This window comes from Glossina fuscipes, unplaced genomic scaffold (genome assembly GCF_014805625.2).
Source record: "Glossina fuscipes isolate IAEA_lab_2018 unplaced genomic scaffold, Yale_Gfus_2 0, whole genome shotgun sequence".
Taxonomy (NCBI): Eukaryota; Metazoa; Arthropoda; class Insecta; order Diptera; family Glossinidae; genus Glossina; species Glossina fuscipes.
This window is the reverse complement of record NW_023998414.1, coordinates 27,825,620-27,843,461: the sequence shown is the minus strand read 5'-3', so window position 1 is coordinate 27,843,461 and position 17,842 is coordinate 27,825,620. Positions and strand designations below refer to the sequence as shown.

Here is a 17,842-nt window from a genome sequence, read left to right as displayed (position 1 = left end):
CCAAAAAAAAAAAAAAAAAAAAAAAAAAAAAAAAAAGAAAAGGTCATATATACTACGTTCATGTTTAATTTATATAAGAATTAATATAATTGCTGGTAAATATTAAATTGTGTTAATTATGATTTGAAATTGTCGTTATTGTTGGTGTTATTGTTGATCCGTTTGTTAGCTGTTGCTTGAAGTATTTTTCATTTAAAAAGCTTGCATAGAAGAGAGAGAATTCCCTAATTGCTTTAAAATATCAGAAAATTCTGAAAAGAATGATTTCAACGGCTAAACAATTCGCATAACTCCTTTAATAGAAAGTACGACTTCTAGTTTTCAATTCATATGCAATGCTTTTCACTTCCCAGCTAGAAGAGATTGTTAATTTCAAATATTCTTAACATCGTTTGCCGGTAAACAATTCTCCCAACTGTACAATTCGTTGAAATGCCTTTCAAGAGTTTTCGGCTCGGTCTTACTTTCGGTTTTGTACTTTCCAATACACCTGCAGAGTCCATTATCTGTCAAAAAGTTTACAATTACCCTAAGCATCGTTTATAAGCAATAAATTTGTTAAGCCGGAAAATTCCCTTAAGAGATATTACCGCTCTTTATGCTCACTTAACACAGGTTTCTTTTTCTAAATACATAAAAAGAAAACAAGTAAGAACATTTATAAACGGGCAAGGTCGTTCATTGGATATCCTACATCAGTTCGCTTAATACAATTTTTCACTCTTACTTCACTCTATACTTTCCATGAAAGCCCGCATATTAGGCGAACTTTTTTATATGCGGTTGATCTACGTCCAAATTCGGTAACATTGATTTCTATATCAATTTACTATTATCAACTAATTTTCATCATGAAATATTAAAAATTACACATCTCTCTCTACTATAGAAAGATTCAATTTTTAGGATTCAAAAAATTGCTTAAACCGAATCAAATTTGGCTTAACAGTTTCGAATGTTCGAATATTATTACCGAGCGAGTTTTTTCGACAAATTTTGAATATTTGCAATCTTTTCGTATATAGCGATCTTCCAAAATAAGTTGTTATAAGGGAAGTGGTTGAAGAAGCGGTACGATCCGAACATTTTCCATTAGTGTTCGTCTTTGGGCCAAAGTACGCCAGTATACCAAAATTTCATCAAAATATATCAAAAATGTCAGCCTGTAGGTTAAAGCCAAGAAACAAGACGGACAGACCGATAGGCAAGCTTAGTTTGAGTCATAAGTGATTCTGAATCAATCAATTTTAGGCGTAGCATGCATTAGCAAAAACTTTATATATTCTTATATTACAGGTGGTGTAAGGTGCAGAAATTGCCATTGACGCATCCGAAAAATGCTCGCAAGACAACCTTCCAGATACGTTTAATAGATTGACTTTTTTGTTTTGATCGTTTCAATTTTTGTACATTGGTTAAAACTCAACAGACGCTACTATTTATCTATTCAACGAAACACGTTATAATGATTCAGGAAGCGTTAGTTCTACTCAACAATAAACTTAAGCTTAAGAAAAGCGACAGAAATGAATTCCAATATGTCGCTTCTTTGGATAGATGGTAATAAAAGGTTATACGGAGAAGATATTAAAAGTGATTGTTCCATTTCCTTCCTTTCTTATACATTGCTCTAAACATGTAACATTTTGAGTCCTATAAACTCAGCAGAGAAAGCAGCAGACACTCATTCAATAGGTCAAAAATAATCTTCGTTTTCGCATTTGACAATTTTCCCTTAATCGGTTTCTGTTCACAAATCAAACTGTAAAAATGTGCCGTCCCCTCACCGCATACCTTGGGCATTGGGACAAGATGTTTATCATCTCTCTAGAGTCAATGCTCTATATAGTGATTTTCCATAAGAAACCAATCGCCTCGAAGCACCCGGCGTGTGCTGTGCTAATGTATGTATATAAATTACCTCCTAGGCAAGTATTCTACGCATCTAATCAAGTCGTATAACAGCACTACTTAGCTTTTTCAGTGTTCTCATCCGTTCGTTCTGGACTTGTTCGTATACCGCAGAACACACTATCGCGACTCTTCGTGTTCTAACAGCACTGTCTGCCTTTGGAGCAATTCATGTGCAGCGGTTCGCACTCTCAAATCAAGCATTCACTAATGCTACTGCCTTTTCATTCTCCTCTGTGCCTATAGTCCTACGCAACCATCACCGCGTTCATATGTACAGAAGACGTTCCTTAACGTGGCTTATAAAATAAAAAACTGGTTCATATCCTAATTGAGTCCATCTTACAAATTTCTGCCACTAAGGCTTTAAATTTTGCAATTCTTTCTTGCATAACAGTATACGTGAGATGTCCGATTTTAGAAGAATTCGCCTTCACTTATTCATTTGTTCGTGGTCTTGGCCCTTTATTGAGCTTATATATATATATTGTGCAATTACAGTAAGGTTAGTTTAACTAACCACCAGAATTATCTGGATGTTTTCGAAGCTGTTAAGAGGACGGTCGGTTTTTTTCCTCTCTTTTCTCTTATCTGTTGTTATTACAAGTTTTATTTCGAAATTGAATTTCTACCGGTCTCTACGGTTAAGGCATACCAAATTCCTCTCTAACTGAGTGCCCTCTTCGATATTGACATGGCACCGCACAGTGCATACTTGGACTACTCCAGTATTCTTTTGAAAAGAATCATTTCTTCACATGCTATTGCTCATATTCCCTCGTCTTTTGCGAAGTGCACGAATAATTAATGGCTATCTTTTGATTGCTGCCTAATGTATTTCTTTTAAAAAAGTTAATAAATAATAACAATTACAAGAATGTCTGAGAGCAACAAAATTACTTGACAATTACTTGAGGCACAACATGAGTAAAGTTTTAACCGATTTACTTTTATCCTATTACGTTAAGTAAAGTTATGTCTTTCGATCAGTGACATCATTGAAATGGGTAAATAAATTGTTTCGCTTTTTCTGTAGACCTCGCGCCCTACCTTCTTAAATGATATCTTAGCTGAATTGCTCCCTTTAAACAAATTTATTGAAAGAAGCATTAAAGTCTACAAGAGTTTTTGGATTAAAGGGTCACCCACCTCGAACATGAAATGAATCGATTTGTCCTTCATGCTTCAATTGCGCGTTTATGAGGATCATCGAAATTGTAACATGTCTGTGCAAAGTAGAAGCATAAGATGGTGGATATGTTTAGTTCTTGTTCCTTCACTTATTTCGTCTCAATATTTCGTGTTCAATATTCGTGTTTTTATTTGGTCTGAAAGTTACATAAAGTTTGGTCTTCCAACTTTTCACAGCACCTACTACTACTACTACTACTACTACTACTCTTATCGATATATATATTATTTCGTATTGGTTTTATGTAACGCTAGATACAGATCTGTCAGTATCGTTGCGGTCATGACGCTGATGTGTATTTGTTGCTTTCAGTCTTCATCGCGTTTTATGAAAGTGAACGTGTCAATCACTGTCCATAGAATCTCAGAAGCCTCTTGCATCGTTTTCTCTATTTCTCATCGAAAAGCTGCAGTCCGTGTAAACCTTGTAGAGACGGGAACGTTAAGGTTCTGGCTAAATAATTCAATTCGATCTTCGCAACACTATATGATATGTATTTTCACAACAAATACAACGCTAGCCAACATTGTCATTACTCTCGCAGTAGCAAGCTCTTTGTATCAAGTCTATACTCTGTATTGAGCTCCATTCTTTGTCATTCCGGCTTTTCCCTCAATGTTGATTATTCCTTTTCACTGTACGGAGCTTTTGGATATGTCGTAAAACAAAATGGTGAAGCCGTTTTAGTTCATTTACTATTTCAATGTTACAAACATATGAACAAAATTAAATCTACCCCATTTAGAGAGAGAAGCGGTATATAGGTTATGAGCAGTAAAACTACTGCATATGTTTTTGATCCATTAAATTTAATTACTGTCATTTTGTCAATTGAATCACTTGTATGGCAAACTCTTAATAGGTTTTACCCATGATAACCTAACGCATTTCAGACCGACAGACAAGGACATGCATTACCTGCATTGATTGCATTGACCAAAGGTCTGTAATTTATGTCGACTTTTCGCCAATTAAAATGACACAAGGTAATCATTGTCAATGATGATACATACACGATCCAATAACAAAAGTAAAAACAATAAAAACAATAACAACAACAGCAAAAACAATAGGCGAATACTACTCCATAATAGTTACACGCACTCACCGATACATATGAATATGTCGTTAAGGATAACATGCAAGGAATAATAATGAAATATTTCACGTAAGCAAAATAACAAAAAAAAAAAAAAAAAAAAAAGAACGAGGGGGGGGAAAGCAACAACACGAGACTGAAATCAAGTTGATGTTATTATGTAGTGACTGAAAGGCTCGGTAAACGACGTCTCAACAGTGACATGTTTGTCGCACAATTGCATTTATTCACGCGAACACGCATTATATTATTAAGTGAGTTTATGTGTGCGTTTATCTGTGTGTATATACACGTGTGTATATGTAAGTAATTTTATATAATTTCCGGCTTGTCAAACAACTGCGTTTACAACAGAAAACACGACCCTCATCATAACTATTAAGACTTAGCAAACATTTACATACAACTGTAGAGCCTGGCTAAGAAGCATTGCCCATGTACTCAAAGCTAGAAAAGAAAAAAATATAAAACAGAAAAAAACAAAAAGCAAAAAACAATTTTACTCATTGTTTCATTCTTCATTTTCCCCTCATACTGACTGTTTTCAATTTCATCATCATCATCATCATCATCATTATCATCTTCATCGTCATCGTCATCGTCGTCGTCGTCGTCATCTGGCTTAAGATCATCATATCATCAGCTTTTAGTGCCATCATCTCGATATTTATATGCTAAAAACTTTTGATCTTCAACACGATCAAGTTTTTGCTTTTCTTCTCTCTGACAAGCAGAAAGACATACAGACGGACGTATTCATTTGTATGCATCGATATGTTGTTATTATGTGAAGCTGCCCTTTTTCAGTTATACTCTCGTTTCATACAATACATACTATACTCCTTTACGTCTGCGACATCAGTAAGAAAAAGATTGCGGAACAGATTTAGATTGATATGGTTCCCCGATTATGATGCAGAATTCATGGCATGCATATATTGGATAAAATCCATTTGGCACATAAGTAGTTGTAGTATGTCATGCAATTTATGAATGTATTATGCTTTCTGTACATATGTAGATCTCAATGTATAGTTAGTGGCACACATATATACGTTGAAAGCTGAATACATAAGAAAAACGTACAAAAAAAAAAAAAAAAAAAAAAAAAAAAAATGATGTACAATTATATCATGGCGTTGACGATTATTTTGTAATGCTGCTGTTGCTTTTAATTTTAAGCTGCTGAAAAAAAGAAACTAAAATTTTGTTTTTACATATACCTGACACAATAACGTATGCAACTATACTTAAGCAACGCAATGAAAATCAAATAAAAAAAAAAAAAACTTGAAATATTTGTCGCATAAAAAACTGTGAATATATCCATTATCCAGTCTGCAATGAAATTTACATACAAAAATTTTTCATCCGTCATGTTCAACTGTGGCGACAGTGAAGAGTGTAAGCGAGATATACAAAACGAAGTTTTGACGATTTATTTTGGCGGAATGAAAGATAACGCTTGTGAATACTTGCTTGAAAGTCTCAGTTGTCGAACTTTTATCAATCCGATTTATAATGTCTAAGAGCATATTAGGAAGCCGTGGACGTTAAAAATGAACTTGAAATTTTACTAACAGTAAAAGCGACGGCACTACCTTCACTACCCCGAATTCTTAAGCAATTATAATAAGTATTTTGGATGTCTGCTCTAGGTGGCAAGCGTCTAATTGCAACGAATCATGTCTATTGAGCGTTTACGTATCATGTTTATGTAACAAATTTCGAGCATCTTTTTCTTATTGGCAGTGATATCTTACACATCGTAATTATGAAATTTTTATGAGAATGTATTTTGTAAAAGAACGCGCATTGAGAAAAGAGGTTTTAACTACTACTGATTTTTTCCCCGTGCATATAATGTGGAAACTACTTCAACTATTCCTGAACTTTTTTAAAAAAATTTGATGACCGGCGCAATCCTGCGGAATATCTATTCTTCATTTTCATCTTAATGGCGTAAACCTACTAGTTTCTAAATCTCATCTATTAAATCGACGTCACTCCGACTAGCAGTAATTCCCAAGCCACCGTGACTGTTCACAATATGCACTGCAATCAGTATCTTTCGCCTTTTCACAAAATAATATAATAAGCAAATGAAAGTCTTATACTCATTTTAGGGCTTACCTTTGATGTCCATCACCGTGAAAAGATATTTGTGTATCTTTCGGATGAATTTCAGAGGGATATGTTTAAAAGGCCGTATGGTCTGCTGTTTTGTCTGTTATGAACATGCATGCAGGCGAACTATCTTAATTTGTTTGTACCTTGTAAACGTAGCCACCTAATTTCAGACGACCTGTTATTATGGATCACAAGCACGCTGTTTCGGTTATTGTGAACGCGATTTTAGGCGGGTTTAGGCGGGAAGTTTTTTACACAATCTACGATTCTGCCAAATTTCAGTTTTCTATCCTCATCTTTGCGGTCAACAATAGGTGAGACATAGGGTGAAGGACGGACAGACAGATAGAGCAATATGACCCACTCAATTCAAAGTCTTAGGTTATGCGAAAACATCTGTATGGTACTTTATCATTCAACATCATTTCGTGAGCATTTCCGGACGTTACAAATGAAAGATCAGTTCTAGTATTTTCGCCTTCTTCGATGGTGGTCATCGGCAGGACTCAATATCTGTGGCTACTGAATTTTCAATACATATTGAACGACATAAGAAAGCTACCAACCTACCTACGTACCTTACTTTCCACTGCTAGGCAATTTTCTTCCTTTAAAACTGTTGGCAGTGTTCTCGTATACCACATTTTCCTCCATAATCAGTAGAGTAGTAATTAATTAGAAAGAAAAGAGCAAATTGGTATTGGATTTAGGTATTGAACCTCTGACAGTGTTTAGTTGGGGCGAAAGAAAAAAACATAAGAGAGAGAATGTTTTAATCTCTAACTCTGTAATTAATATGTAACGATTTTTATAAAATAATAGTTGCAAGTCTTAAAATGAATACTCTTTATAAATCCAATTATAATGAGGTTTCATATTTTTTAACTATTTTTTCAACCGTATTCACACTCAACATTTGAGTACAACATAAACAACATAGTAATAACCAGAACAACCGCATGAAATGAAGAAAAAAAAAAAAAAAAAAAAAAAAAAAAAAAAAACAAGATTCTATTATACACAAATTGCAAAATTCGCGTTATTTGGTAGTGAAAAAATTTATAAAAACTTAAAAACAAAAAATACATTAAAAGAAGAAAAAAAAAAAAAAATAAATAAATAAAAAGGCGATAACTAAACTATGAAAAAAAAAAAAAAGTAAAAATAAAAATAAAAGAAAAAGAAAAAACGCAACATCATAAACTATAATATGACTTTGTTTTATTTTATAGCAAGACACAAGGTCAAGATGCTGCATTAAAGTGTTGCATGTTGTTGGCAGACAACATGCAACATACACGAAATGCAATCAGAGCAGCAGAAACGCAGAAACAGAGCAGAGCAGAGCAAAAAAGAAAGACCCCGGTGTTAGTTGTTATAGTTGTTAAGGCTGGTTAAAGAAAACTTTTGTTTCTTTCTTTCATGCTTTTTTTTTTTTTTTTTTTTTTTTTTATACTAAGCCGTTCATATCAAGGAAAACATTCATAAGTCACAAAGTAATTACATTAAATTACAAAAACAATTGCCTAAAAGTAGTTAAAGAAAAGAGAAACACTTTTTGTGTACACTTCATCATTATCACCATCATCATGTTAATAATGATGCTTGCGGTAAAAAAAACAAAAAAAACAAAAAAAAAAGAAAGAAATTGTTGTTGGCGTTTACGATTTAACAGTAAAATCGTGAAAAATGAAATTGAAAACGATTACCGAATTTCAAGCAAGAAATTGTTATAACAATTGCTGTTCTTGCTATTGTTGTTATTAAGGTAAGTAAGAAATTGAAATTAACCAATAATGAAGAATGTTACGTTAGGCATAAAGCTAAGAAGGGGTAAGGAGAAAGCGAAAGAGAGAGATAGATAGAGAGAGAGAGAGATAGATAGATAGAGAGAGATAGATAGATAGATAGATAGAGATAGAGAGAGAGAGAGAGAGAGAGAGAGAGAGAGAGAGAGAGAGAGAGATAGAGAGAGAGAGAGAAAGAGAGAGAGGTAATAATTATGTATGAGATCGTCTAGATAATATTGAGCCTTTGTAATAGCAAAAATAATACATATTCGTTGTCGTTCATGCAATCGATTTTGAAATATGCTCAGATTGCCTTTTGTTTTTTGCTTCCTTTTTTTTTTTTTCAACTCAATATATTATAGATAGATAGATTACCTTTAAGAAAGAATACTGCGTGACAATAAAAACATTTCCCCAGTTTACAATAGAGGACTGAAGTATGCACTTTTCACTGCACAGGTATTTGCCTTATTCACACAAGTAGCGTAAGTTTACAGCACATTTTAAAATACATTTTGATTACATTTTAATTTCATATAAATATTAAATAATTAAATATACAATTCATTGTGCTTCGTGTTAATATGCAAAATGGATAACGAAAAGTCGCAAACTGACAGTCTGTTCGCGTTAAAATGATGGCACTGATTACAGGCATTTTCGTAATTTCAGTTAAAGTCATGGAAATTCATCGGTCCATCCATAGCGCAACGTTCCTGTACATTCGTTTGTTTCTTCAAATGTTCAAAGTGTTCAAGCAAGCAACTGTAGGAATTGTATCAAAACGCCAAACAAGGGATAACATATCTATCTAAACGAAATAGTAGAGATAGTTGTTTGTTCTTTAGATCGTGAATACATTTCTTTCTTTTTTGTTCATTTCAAAAATTCTTCGTACTATCATTGTTCACCGGGGAATCGTAAGTTTATTGACATCAATAGAGTCAAGCAATAAGCAATAGCCTAAACTAATCGCTGAGTGTTGCTAAGGTTAAGGTAAAGGCGCTGACAGAAGCCTGTTGTTGACTCTGCTGAATATCTTGAAAAAAATAGGAGTAAGAAGAACAAGAAGTTAATTATTAAATTGACTGAAACGTCAAGTAAGCGGCAGAAATTTCATATGTAATGATTTCACAAAATCACCGAAATCACTGAAATTACCCCAGACATGCCACATTTTATAATTAACAAAAAAAAAAAAAAAAAAAGGGAAAAAGACGATGATGAACTATGATCCATAAAAGGACAACACAACTGTAACAGGATATGTTTAAAAAGATAGTTTACTTAATTTCGAAGGGTTGCTTTCAAGCTAAATCATAAACGTGGATCTGGCCAACTTATCGAAATTTATTACTGAAGAACAACACCTCACAAATCACCATTGACGGAGTTGTTAAAAGATCAAATATTGACGGCAACCTTCGAAACATTTCGAAATTTATTGAAGTGAGTTGCGAATGTCTCGCCATTTCGTTTGATAATCGATAAACGCGATGCGAATGTTTTGGAATAGAAAATAGGAAAAAGGAGAACCTTGTTGTGTACTCAACTATTTCTCCGCTTTTTTGTCGATAAAAGCCCCTCTTTCTTGAATCAAATCATGGGAGAAAATTTAAAAAAAGAAAAAATATCTAACAATCTAATAAGGAAAATGAGATTGAAGCTTCGGTACATGTTTGGTATAGTATTGTGTTGGCTTTTGCCACGTGTCGGGTAAAATAATCTTACAAGTTGAATAGAAACTGCAGGTTAACTCTAGGTTAAAAGTCAAGCAAAAAGTTCAATTCAAAGTTTAAGTCAAAGAAATGGGTGAGATTTTGCAAGAATTTCTGAAATTGAAAGACAAAATGCCGTTAATCTTGGATCTTAGAGATTAGAGCAAGTCTTTCGTTCTTTGTAAAAAAAATGATAATGTCAATGCTGCATATTAATCGGATTGGATCAATCATCTAATGACGTTTATGTAAGATATATAATGTAAAGTTTTACCACATATTCATCTTAACGGTTTATATATTCCTCTGACAGAGAAATGCTCACTTATTTGTGGATGGGTGCCATCATTACCCTTATTATAGCTTAACGAAATTCAAATTACGGGAGTTTGTCTTCTAAAAAACAAGAAAAATAGTGAGAGATATCTTAGAAATATCGGAAAAATGAAGAAGCATTTAAAAAAAGACTGGAAAAAAGATTATGGGAGACCACGTGCCTACACCAGCATATATTTTTCAAATAAAGTCTTCTATACGAAGTGCTCGGAGAAGTGTTTCGGTCCAGATCAGTTTGAATTGCGTTCGTCCTTGGGCCATAACATGTCTGTGTAATAAATTTTATTACATTATCTCAAAAATTGCCGCCTTTAGGTTGAATATGAGAAAATTAGCCGAAAGAAAGAAGGACAGACAAGCTTAGATCAATTCGGAAAAGGTTACAAAAAGTGTTTCGGAATCGACTGATTTAATGAGAGATGGATCTTATCTTATGGGCCCTTCTGGACACTGCACTGTATATATCCACACAAACTTAACACACCCATGTATATTGACTAATAAATGATACTAGTTTTGATCAGACCGCGTTGCATGTAATTGATTGATCTCAAATCGAGCCCGAAGTTTTGCAATTATTGGATATTAGCAAATTAACTAAATCAAAGTTGATGTTAATGTTGTCCGTTTGTTTCGATTTTGTCAGAGACTTCAATCAAAAATGAATTCAACGCCCTTTTGGTGGTATCTAACGCGCCGAGAGTTTACTTTTAGTTTCCTTTGTTTAGCACATGAAGCCAGCATTTAAAAACAACTGCCAGCAATGAATTTAAACATTAAAGACAAGACATTTAAGTGACACATGACTCGCCTATTGTTTTTAAAGAGGCCTTTTAACACACACAACAACAACAATAACAACAACAACAACAACAATAATAATAATAATAATAAACTGATATACACTGAAATGACCCAACGGGCTAGCTTTTCTTTTACCAAGTTTTATGATTCTGTAGTTGAAGTAATGATAACGACGATGACGATGACGATGATCATTTTCAACTTGGCATAAAAGTGATTTTTATAATAATAATAATAACAATGTAGAGATCAATTTGAACAAAGTTATATTAAGTTTTACATACGGTTAGCAATCGAGCAAGAAATGATAGTAAATTTTGGTATACAAAAGTAATTTCATGCTCTTCTCTCATAATTCTTTTTTCGATTGGATTCATTTTTTCAAGGCGCGATTAGCTTTTTTTGCTTTCAAATAATGAATTCATTCTATTTATTGCTCTTTCATTTATTAATAGTTAACTTATTTAAGGACAAAAGCCCATGCAATGGTATACGGGCTGAGATTTCTGCGTAAATCTTAGCAGCAGGAAGATGGAATTATATATATGCATACATATATATATGTATATGTATACATATGTATTTAATGTAAATCAACGATAATTAAGATGCGATTGAATTGCTCCTTGGACAGACGATTCCATTTATTCGCGTCATTCGATTGCATGTGGTTCGGGAACGTTGTATTGTGCAAGATTGAGAGAAGATTTTGAAAAGTAATTAAAATTCTAATATTTAAGACATTAGGAGGAAAAAATTAATTTATATCTGCAGTAGTTGAGCTATAATGGAGATATGGTTTAACCGCCGGGTAGAACTTGTAAATATTCATAATAACTCGCTTTGTTATCGTCAACTTTTCTTCAATGAAAATTCCAAAGTTATAAAAGTCACCTGAAAGAGTATTCAAATTTCTTCTCGAATCATTTCGAAACACTCTCACTTACTGCATATACAATAACATTTTTGTACCTTTCGAATGCTATACAAATGTTATAGCAAACAAGAAACCATACTTTACTCTCCAATAATGTAATTGTTGCTATTAATGTTTATAAATATATATATATATGTATATATATGTATATATATGTATGTATATGAACATGTACTATATGTCTTAGCCTGAAACTCTTTTTAGTCGATGCGTGTTGAAGTTGCCGCTAAGGCTGACTGCTTGACCAAAACAAGTAAATTCATACACCGCCATATATATCTATATGTTATGTATATGTATTTAGCAGCAAGCATTTATGATTTTCATACTCTACCTGCATTGGGGAGCACTTGTGCCAGGTATTTGCAATACATATATGTTTATATATATATATATATATATATATATATATATATATATATTATTGTTAATGTTGTTTTTGCTTTTTCTTATCATTCTTTTACACTCCTCCAATAGTTTGGGTTATTGTAAAATTTTTGTAAGTTGTTGGAGTGTTTGCCGCAGTGTCGCAGTTGTAAATGTGTGGTTCTTAACAGCTAGCTATCTACAGCAAGCTTCACATGTGCAACCGTCTATCTAACTGTCCCCTCTGTCTGTCTGTTTGTCTGTCTGTCTGTCTGTTTTTTCTGTCTTATGGCTTCACTTTGAATTCTTTCCCATGCTTATAATCATACGTTATGTTTTCAGGCATAACGTCGTTTACCTACGTACACACACATATATATATATATATATATATATATATGTATCTATGTATATGCATATATAAGTACGTTTTGAATGTTTTGTAATTGCCAGCACAGACACACCGACTCACTTAACATTTAAACAAATGTATATGTGTATGTAAACATGTGCAAATAGTCGGACTGCTTCAACTTTTCGTTGCAATTTGTTGACAAAATGACAACCAATCGCTTTCGTTCCCATGCTTTTGTTATAAATTTATATAGTTTTATAATATTCCTTATGTGTATATATATATATATAGTACACAGATGTGTATTTCCTTTCGTTTTACTTTTCACTTTTCTAACGAAATAAAGATAAGTGCAAGCGAAAATTATGGAAATACATTTTGTACTTACGTAAAATCCTAAAATTCCTTCCATCCTTCTAAGTAGACATATGCTTAACTATTGGCGAAATGGAATGCTTTCGCTTGACTTACATGCTTTTTGAAGATCAAATTTAACCGCTTAACGTGAGCGAACATCTCCGCAATAATCCAGAAATTTCAATAAAGTGAAAAAACCGCTAATTTTACAAAAGCCATGATTCAATAGTTTACTGACTGCAGCGGAAATTGACGTAAAACTTGATAGCAGAGATGACCAGAGTTTATTATATATCTATGGCATTACAATACATCCTTAGTTAATAAAAAATCCTTACTATCTTCATGTAATCGCGTCGAACGCAGGCCATCGCTGAGTTGCTCAAGATTACCCCGCTTTGGTGTCGAGTGAAAACACGGATATTTTGCCCACATAATATATTGGTTTGATTAAGTGCACTACGTGAGCTGTCTATAAGCTAAAGTCTCTTACGACAATCAAGAAGCACAAGATGCATAAAATTGTGTACAAAATATATATATTCTTGACCAGCATTAAATGCTAAACCGATTTAAGCATGTCCGTCAGTGTGTCTGTCCGTCTTTGTAATATCTGTGGGATAAGATCGGCTTGCAGTATTGTGTTAAGGAGAGGACATCTCTGTTTTTCGAAAACGAAATTTGGTGTTTCGCTCGCTCATTGCTCATAAAATATAACAGATATATATATAGAAACGCGTATACGTGAACGTATACTCTCAGGCCAGTGGGCAATGCTCTAGTAGCTCAACAAAAGCGTGTCATAATTCCATTCGTTTTCAAAACGTTTTTAATGCACGGAAGCAAGCTTCGAAACCCCTGTTAACTATAAAAATTCTTTGCCACTTTCAAAATCTGAATCGCACCTAAGCGTATACGTGCGTTAATCTGTCCATCTGTCCGCCTGCACAACCGTACGTATCTGTGTCTTTCGAAGCATTTCAAAGAACGCGCCTGCAACACGCCCACACACCTCTATAACAAAAACGAAAAGTGAACTCTTTTGGCGTCCACGTTGTTTGCTTGTTACTCATAAACTTCAATACATACCACGTATTAATTTCTACTTTCATTCTGAAAATAGAAACAATCAGCCGCGCCAGACCGAATACTATGGAGTAAGAAAACTTAGTTATCGAATATAATTTTCTGGGTTTTTTTTTTTTTTTGTTTGATTAGTCCATGCTTCCATAGTTTTTGTGTTATAGCAACGATTTAATTATTATGGCGTCAAGCGGACTTTTTGTGACCTGGTCTTCATCTACAAACATTTCATTTCATTATTTTTCAAATAGAATTTGGATTCTGTGATTACATGACTATCGCCGCTGCACTGGAGAGACGACGTTTTTTTTTCAAATAATCCGTCTTTTTGTGTTTCGTTTCGTTTTTCAATTCATCTTTGGTTCATATTATAGCTCTTTCCCGCTCTATATTATTAGATCCTTCGGCACTTTCATTCAATTTTAATTCGTCTGCTGTACCGTTTTTATTTTAGTTTGCCGATATCACTCAGCCTATTTGAAGACTGCACGATATCTTCGTGATAAAGTCTTAGTTTTGTCCGCCTTTAGCACATGGTAACTGTTATCAGTATAAACACACACATAAATAAGCAGACATGAAGAAAGAAGATTAGCAAGAAAAAATGGGCAAAATGGGATCGGGCGTGACCGCGACCTGTGACTGTTCTGCATTTAATCGATTGATTATATACAGTTTTCTGGTAATTGGACACGAATCCCATCATAAGTCATCTTCTGGGTAAAAATATAATTGAAGGTTGGAATCGTAAAGGGTAAATATATATATAGGTTAATAGTATGCGTATGGTTTATAGGATTAGTAAGGCATTTCTATATGTTACCAATATTTTAAAATTCTAATGCAAGCCATATTCGTATCTAAATATGAATCCGGAATTTTTGAATAAAAAAAGACGTTTATCTTGCGAAAATTACAAAATGAGAAAGAAACTGTTCCTGCTTTGAAGTAAGCCACCCATCGACCCATTTTCGTATATTTTCGCAAGAACTATGGCAGTCCTCAGCAAGCGCCTGTCCTAGCGATGTATACACGTGGTAATCGAAAGGATTCGAATTTAGTGAATGAGCCGTATGGGCCAGCACTGCCCGGGTGAGTGCTTCTAATGCATCGTGACACCTGTTAAATTAAAAAAGTGACCTTGTGTTGCCTTTTGCCGGTTATTTCGATTCCTTTTTGAATACCGAACCGTTAATTGTTGTTGCTAGAGTTTAGTGTTAACTTCATCAAACTTCATCAAACTTTAACAGGCCACACCTTTTTGGCCCCACCAAACACAACATATCATCTCGCTGCGAACACATGCTGTCTGCACAAAACTGGGCATTTTCGTTATCAGAAAAGTATTTTTACGTTGCAATATGTGCTGACATTACGGCTGCTTATTATTGCCAGATGTTCAGGTGCCATATAGGCATGTATATGCTTTACATGTTAGATAGGGCCGTCTATGGGCAAATCTCGATTTCATATTTATGTAGCTTGTAATAAGGACAGATAGGATTGGAGGTAAATATACTATATAAAGAGTGCTTAGGAAGATTTCATGAAAAAATGCGTGAAAGTTATGATAGGTTCAGAGGCATCTGCAAGCAATATTAAGCAGAAAATTGAAGAAGATTCTGTATGACTGAACTGTAATCTGATATAGTAAACTTTTATATTAAATCGTAAACACACATATATTTACACACATACACACATATGCTTTATATATGTATATGCTTTTCTATTTCTCATCAGTCTTCAGAATCTTCATGACAGGCCACCATTTTCCGGGGCCATGTCATGTTGTTGTTTTGTTACATCAAAAGCATTGTGAAACGAAATCAATCTTATTCACTCAATACGTCCTCGTGTCACATGTATACTTATTATGAAAATTGTGCATACAATACATATATACATGTTACTTACAAAAAAAAGAAACGGGGAGAGCTTGTATAGGCTTAAGAAAACTGCACTCTGCACCTACTGGTGTCAGTTTGATGTCAGTTATTTGTTTCGTACAAACACTGACACATACACGTGCACACTTTATATGAGAGCTTATGTCAGTTAACAGTTTTGTGTTTTGTGTGCCTCACCGAAAACATAGTTGTATGCCCTGTCTCTCTTACTGTTCAAAAAGGCAAAAACAAGGAAAAAAAGCTACATTCAGACAAAGTGTATAACGCCCCGAATTGTTTATACTTGTCGTTTGTTATATGTTTATGTGTGTGTATGTGTGTGTGTATGTGTGTGTGTATGTGTGTGTGCCTGTGTGTTATGAAAGTTTTCTCTTTCTTTCTAGAAACGTTTTTTTTTCGTTTTTATTTATTTTCTTATTTTTTTTTTTTTTTTTTATTTTTTTTAATACATTTTGTATGACTGACGTGCAAAATGTTGTCGTGTCGCTTTGTCGTCAATGTTGTTTTTGTTGTTAGTGCAATTGCATGCCGCATTCAATCACTCGCTCACTTAAGTTTATATATATTGTTTGTTACATACATCTGTACATTCATACATGAATCGAGTATTGTGTATGACAAAGATGTCGAGGTTGACTTTATATCCACTTAATACTCATTTCAGACCATTGCAATTCGTTGCCATTCCCTGTTACTTGGTTGAATAAGTGCTTGTTTATTGGATGATTGTTGCCTGTTGTTGTTTAGAGTTTATTGTGAAGCCTTACATACGTAAAGCTTATCGTTTCCATTCCATGTTACCTCCATATCCAGGTTAATTTGAAGTTAAAAAAAAAAGTTTTCTTTTCTTTTTTTTTTTTTTTTTATGTTTATTTCTTTCTCTCTTGTCAACTTCAAAATGTCAAAAGATTATTGATACTACTTTATAGATATATATATGTATATATATATTGGACTCACTTATCGACACGTTTTTTTATTTTTTCCAAAAAAAAAAAAAAAAAAAAAAAAAAACAAAAAGGAAAAAGAAAAAGTATTTAAAAATATAAAAAAAAAAAAAAAAAAAAAAAAATGATTGAGAAAAAAAAATACACGAGAATTCTTAACGGTAAAACACACATGTTTAGTGAATTGCAATCGCATTTTGTGATGATCTGCTTCAAAATCTGTCTTAAAAAAAAAAAAACAAAAAATCATTGATCCAAACTATAACAATAGTTTGCTTTCTTACATTGAAATAATTGCGATAAATCTCTTCTATAAACTCGCTAGCACGGGTTGCGTAGTAGTTATTTATTTGCTTTCTTATTGCGATCCACCATCAACTTTCATGGGCATTTTAAATGTCATGATCTCGCATTGCATATGCATAGATTATATTCAGTAGCGGCATTGCTCACTGGGAATTTGATCTTTATAAATTATAAGGAGGACTAATATGATAACTTTGAATCGCTTCACTTGTACACTCTAATGTCTATCCGTTAGTTAGGATTTGTATATATATTTTAATTGGCAGATTATGCCTAACTTTGTTCAAGTAGAGACTCCCCTATTATAGAGCTAATTTTTGATATATGCACACACTATATGTATATATTATGTATATGTGTATTGTACTTTCCGGTTATGTATGTGTGTGTTTTTTTTTTTTTTTTTTTTTTTTTAAATAACATCAAAGGCATCATTCTTCTACGCTTTCAAGTATAGTCGATGTTGTTAAGTTGCAAATACGCCTACTTTTTTTTAGGAACGAACACGATCAGTAGAGTGTTGAGTATTCGTTTATGAGCACAATTTCGTTTATGGCTTTACATCAACGATTTAGCATTCTAGCAAAGGAAAGTTAAAATC

At 33.4% G+C, this 17,842-nt stretch overlaps 1 protein-coding gene and 1 long non-coding RNA gene across 2 annotated transcripts in view; one reads left to right on the top strand and one right to left on the bottom strand.

The window, feature by feature from the left end:
• LOC119638897 overlaps nt 1-17,842 on the bottom strand; it is a 222,355-nt gene that overhangs the window by 162,082 nt on the left and 42,431 nt on the right. The window lies entirely within an intron of this gene.
• Nucleotides 7,771-17,842, top strand: part of LOC119638830 — a 44,169-nt gene continuing 34,097 nt past the window's right edge. The window contains exon 1 of the mRNA XM_038035911.1: nt 7,771-8,100. The gene's annotated coding sequence lies outside the window, so the exon portion shown is untranslated. The remainder of the gene's footprint in view (nt 8,101-17,842) is intronic.